The sequence below is a fragment of the Vicia villosa genome, linkage group LG2 (assembly GCF_029867415.1).
Source record: "Vicia villosa cultivar HV-30 ecotype Madison, WI linkage group LG2, Vvil1.0, whole genome shotgun sequence".
NCBI lineage: Eukaryota > Viridiplantae > Streptophyta > Magnoliopsida > Fabales > Fabaceae > Vicia > Vicia villosa.
Genome location: NC_081181.1, coordinates 145,231,188 through 145,237,187, shown reverse-complemented (window position 1 = coordinate 145,237,187; position 6,000 = coordinate 145,231,188). Strand labels below are relative to the sequence as shown.

Genomic DNA, 6,000 nt, shown 5'->3' with positions numbered 1-6,000 from the left:
TATATAAGTATATATAGGCCGACCTACAAGACTTCTTAAGTTATATAGATTAATTAAAAACTTTAATGGGATACAGGCTTTTTAAATAGGCTTTCAGGCCAGGCCAAAAAATTGAGCCTATGATAGGCCTTAGGCCAGACTTAGGCCTTTTAAGTGTATCGTAGGCCAGGCTCAGGCCTCCTAAAGCCTAGCCTAGCCTAGCCTATTTCCACCCCTACTAACGTGCTCCGTTTTAAAGACTTAAGGGATTGATTTGAACTTTTTAAAAGTTAAGGGACCATAATGAACCCCAAGTTAAAGTTAAGGGATGAAAAAAGATATTTTCTCTAATAAATAATATTTTGAAAGTGATAAGTGACACAAGAAATAAGTGATAAGTGACACAAGAGTTTGTGTGAAAGTACATCTTCAAAATCTAGAAAAGCATTTCCAAACAATTTTTTGAGCAAAATAAGGATATCTCACTTACAAAATATTAAAATATGTGTATAAAAGATACATCTGAAAATTACCTCTGAATTCTAAACGTATTTTTTTATTTTTCACCGTGATATGGGAACACTCTATAAGGATAGAAAGATTAATATATGAGACACTTGTCTTTTGAATAGTCTTAAACAAACACGTGACATAACAAACTAACCGGGAGAATATATGGTCTATCCTAGTAGTATTGTTAACATAGGCAAGTGCTATTTGCAAAAATAGTCCCACATCGGTAATTAAAATAAATATTCTTGCATTTATAACCAAAGACACAACACAGTAAAATGTGTTCGTGAAAAGGAGAGATGGTTGGCATCTCCCCTGACAGGGATGGGAACAGCTTTCGGGCTTTCCTGTTAACACATCCGGTAAAGGCTCCCCCCTTGTGGGATCTATAACCCAATTTTTAACCCAATTTTTTTTCAATCTGATTCGCCAGGTTAATCATCTTTCTTCAAACTTCAATTTAGATGCATGTTAAGTGTTTGTTTAATTGCCCTAGAGTTAGAGTACAAAAAATATGAATCTAGATGCATGTTAAGTTGTTTGAAGTTTACTATGCCTTTATTTTTTATGGAATGAAACGATTATGGTAAGTATCGCTTATAATCAATAACAAGTATTGACTTTACAAAAGTTATTTTTCTATTGAACTTTGCTGTTTATACTAAACAGTCTTTGTGAGTGATTCAGAGCATGTTTGATGTGTTTCCAGGTGACATCACAGTTGAAGGAAATGGTTGGGATTACATATTCATAAAGAACTGTTATTGTGCATCTGATATCAAGAAATATGTGTCTAACACTGCCTACACTGTGAAATCCAATAAAGGGTTTGTGGATGATTTGGTTATGGATGCATAGGATGAGTTTATTTTGCTTCCCTACACTTCAAGTAGGACAAGGAATGGGGCTGTTATATCACTGAATTTGTTTTGAGGCTGTTCCAGTGGACTGAGGAACTATTTGTTGAGTTATGTGTTGAGAGATTGGAACAGTGTTGAATCTTTGGCACGCAGATCTGGGGTTAGTAAGGATAGTATTTAGGCTGTGAAATGTGAATGGTCTTGATGGCCTGATAGGATTAGTTTTTCCTTCATTGCAATCTTATTCAATTATTTTTCTTAGAATTTGCCTGTTTGTATGATTATGTATTTGTGTTAATATGTTTGAGAGGGATGCTTTGGTTGAGGATGTGCTAAAAGTTTTTCATTTGATAAGATATGATCTGACAATGTGTCTATACAAGTGGTGGAAACCTTTCCGTTATAACCCGGTTTTATACCGTATAGTTAGGCCTAACCCAAATTTTAAGGTATAGAACCTATCAAAGATCTCTTGAGCATCCTTATATCAAGTTACTCGGATAACATTACATAAGTCTAGGGGTGAGCGTGAAAGGGTGTTAAGATTCCCACATTTAATGTGTTTAGTTCTATATAACTTTGTGCAGTGACATATTGTTTGATTTATGACAATTGAGTAGAATGTGAGCAATGGGGGCTATTTTTGGTAGGAAGCTTCTGCAATTGGTATTTGGGGATAAAGTGACTGAATTAATAAAACTATATCTTAGCTTTCTAGTTTTCAAGGTTTTCTTAGATGACTTAAGCTAATATCAAGTGAGAGTGATTTCATTTAAGCATCACTACCTTTTCCCTGATCATTTTCTTGTGATGAACCAGTATTCTAATTGTATTTGTGAAATGCAATAATAATGTCACTAATCCTAATTAAGTTGTTCTTAAAAAAACTTGTACTGGAAATAACTTATATGATAAGTGTTTCTACTATAAACACTAATTAAGTTGTTTATCTAAATAGAGTCATAGTTCATGGCCATTATTTTTCAGGGTCCAATTAGCACTTGATGCTGCTAGGGAACTTGAATACTCCCTCTGTTTCATAATAAGTGTCTCATTTGCATTTTTTTCTTGTCTCAAATTAATTGTCCATTTACAATTCAAATGCATCAATCATTATTATTTTTCCACTATTATACCCCTATTTATTAACTTTCACGTTATTCAACTGCTATTAATAGGGGTATTTTAGTAAATGACATTAACTTTTTTACTAAAACCAAAACATCCAATCATTTTCTTAAAAACCGTACATTGCTCAAATAAGACATTTATTATGAGACGGAGGGAGTATATACATGAGCACACAAAAGCTCGTTATGTTCACCATGACATCGAGACAAACAACATTTTACTTCCTTTAACCAAAACATCCAATCATAATGATTAATTTATCCACTATTCAATATTTAGTTTTAATACATTTTTGTCTTTTTTAAACAAAACTAGTAAAGGACCCGTGCGTTCGCACGGGTCACGCAAATTCAATATATATAATAATATAAAATGCGTATAAAAATTAGTTTCATTTAATATGAAATTCATATAATTAGGTAGTTAGATACCATTGTGTCCGCACTCGTACGTTATTCTTTAAAATATACCATAAGTATCCATTACCCCTGGGTTCGCATGGGTCGCGTAATAATTTATATAACCAATAATAATATTATTATGTAAATTGTTTTAAAATGTACCACATATAAATTCATTAATTATTATATTGTGTATGAAAATTCATTCTGATATTTAAATAATGTCGTATAAAAAAATATATATTTGTTTAGAAATCAATTTATTTGAGCATAATAAATTTTAGCTTGTCAAAAATATATAACAAAAAATATACCAAAAAAGGGAATATATTAAATTTTTTTGTTGAAAAATATAGAAGACAAAAAAAGCAATGAATGAAGATAATTAATATTAAATTAAGTAGTAAAGGAATTGTAAAAATTAAATTGAGTTAATGTAATTAAAAATAAATCGAATTCAATTTTGAAAAAAATAAAGTGAAGACCCAATGTAAATAGTTCAATGTATTAAATTTTTTCAAAATTAACAGAGTGATGTGTATTTAGATAAAACGATATTAATTATTCATTTGAAGAATTTAATATAATTTTAATGTGGTCATCTAAAAAGCCAGTATACCAGTTTCCCATGTTTTTTGCACGTTTCCCTACTGAGTAATGATAATGTATGTGAAGATGTACTTTGGGAAAAGAAGACTAAAGAGGTTGGAACGTTTCAGTATATAAGTGGATGAGAGGAACTTGAAATTAGGTTTTAATCTCAGAAGCGAAATCCACTGCATCTGTTGAACGAAAATGGGTACCTTCTCCCAGGTTAAGAAAGCATGCAGGTTGTGGATTCTTTTCTTCTAAATCCAAAATATTTCTTTCATATTTTTTAAGAGTTTGATTTTGATTTAACCTTGTTCTTTATCATGCAGAAATTTAAAATTTATTATGGTTGAAGATCGTTTACAGCGATTCGCCATTAAAAGGAAGATTAGAGAAAGATCTAAACTACTGCGCATGAGGGCGAAGATGAAGAAAGAGCGGGTTACGAAGGCGTGCACTGATTTGGCTGTTTATGTACGGGACAATGTTGCATGCATGTGGGAGAGTGATAGCAAGGTGAGGAACATCGGAGGGGTATGGCAGAATGAGATGGTTGCAATCAATTGGATGCTTCGTCATGAAAGAATCAGATCTGGAGTTAGGTTTGCTGTTGTTGAAGATGTTCAGTTTGTAGCTGATGTTATGGGCAGTGTGGGATTGGATATGAAACCCAGAATGGTAGAGATATCAGATGGAGTGTGTGTTGGTTGGATACGCTTTGAAAATGAAAGGTATAACTTTATTGTTCAGAGTTTTACGAAAAGTTTGAAAATATGTTAGATTATATTTTTTGGGTTTTAGAATCATAAAATGCTTGTATTATGGATGACAGTGAATGGAAGATCTGGACAGAGTTGGTGAAGAAACTGAAAACAATGGTTAGGATTGTATTTGTTGACATATAATGTTGTATAACATTGATATTGAATGCTTTTCATCTAATCCGTATGTTTCTGGAATTTTTTTAACACTGTTATGAATGTAAAATGCATGTTTAGAAGATGGTGATTTGTTGATGTCTTAATGGTTAGTGTGGATGCATTGATGACGACTTTTTGAAGAACAATATTTTTTGGTTTAATCATTTACCTTGTTTTAGTAATTTTGCATTCTTAATTTGAATGTAATTTTAAGAACTTGTTTTATTTAATGTTCAGAATTTTTGTTTGGTTATTAATTTGCTATGGATTGATAAGAACTTATGTAATTGCTCTGATAATCTGTTATATTAATTTACTGTTATGTATGTTATGATAATCTGTTATGCAATTGCTCTTATTTTCTAGTTTTGTATCAGTCATTGTTTTACAGATACAATTTGTTATTGATTTGGTATGCTTTATATTTTACTTATTTATGGAAGATATGTGAAGTTAGTAGGGGAATATATATGACTAAAGTCCTGGGGATGTACAATATTTAAATTATTATATAAATTTGTTTATGTTGGGCTTAGATTTTGTTAAGTCTATGTAATTCTTTTATAAAATATTATTAGTTCAATACAATTGTTAATAGTAGATTTGCAATAAAATATACATGTGACAATCATTGTCTATTTGAAAAACTTTAAACAGTTGAATTCTGATGCCCAACAAAAATGTTTTGACATTGTGTGGATTTGATATAATAAATTAAATATACATGATATGAAATGGGAATATATTATGATGCATTGCTTAAAAAATATATTCCACAAATTTTGTCTGTTAAAATTATTTTATTGTGTATTTAATTGTGGTAAATAAGATGTAAATAATAATAACAAATTAATATATTGGTAATTTTGTTATATAAAAAAAAAATTATTAGTTTTAATATGATGAGTGGGTTATTTTAAAAAAGAATATGTTAATTATTAATTGTGTTTGTTAAATAAACATATTAGTCAATCGCTTCTACATTTCTTGGGCTATTGGGAATTTTCTTGGTCAGGGCAACCCAACAATTATCTTGGCCCATTGGAAATTAATAGCTGTAAATTGCCAACATTATGAGGAAGCAGAGAGACAGGTTATAAATTCATTTTTTATTGAAAACAAAAGCACCCTCGGCAAACCAAACGCGCGAGCTTTCTGAACAGTACGGTAATTCCAGATTTCCTGCATGGTAGAGAAGATGACCGGAGAAAGGAAAACTGTCCACGGATGTATATCAGACGAAGACGGCGTAGAAATCAGGTACTGCTTTTCATCGTTACTTTAAGAATATAAATCTGATTGTTATTATTTCAAGTTTCAGTGTTGAAGCATTATTGTTTCTAAATGGGTTGAGATGCATGTGTTTGGTAAAGGCGAAAATTTATCTGCAATTGAAAATTTTTCTGAAATCAACTTTTTAAAGATTAACTGGGATATATGCCCTCTTATGGCTATTATAGATGTGGGGGTGACGAAACATTGTCGGTTGTGTCGTGTTTTTTCTGTGAAGTTTTTTTCAGTGTTCTCTAAGTATGTAGGTGTATGTTAAATAAATACGTACCAAGAGTCGTTAGGGTTAATGTGTATTTCAAACTGAATTTGCAA

At 31.1% G+C, this 6,000-nt stretch overlaps 1 long non-coding RNA gene and 1 other non-coding gene across 2 annotated transcripts; both read left to right on the top strand.

Moving 5' to 3' along the window:
• The first annotated feature begins 709 nt into the window (after positions 1–709).
• On the top strand, positions 710–1,677 carry LOC131646974 (uncharacterized). Its single transcript, XR_009297691.1, has 2 exons — positions 710–925; positions 1,202–1,677. It is a non-coding gene; the product is annotated as an uncharacterized LOC131646974 (long non-coding RNA).
• On the top strand, positions 773–896 carry LOC131654475 (U6atac minor spliceosomal RNA). Its single transcript, XR_009299506.1, has one exon. It is a non-coding gene; the product is annotated as a U6atac minor spliceosomal RNA (small nuclear RNA).
• Positions 1,678–6,000: the final 4,323 nt, after the last annotated feature.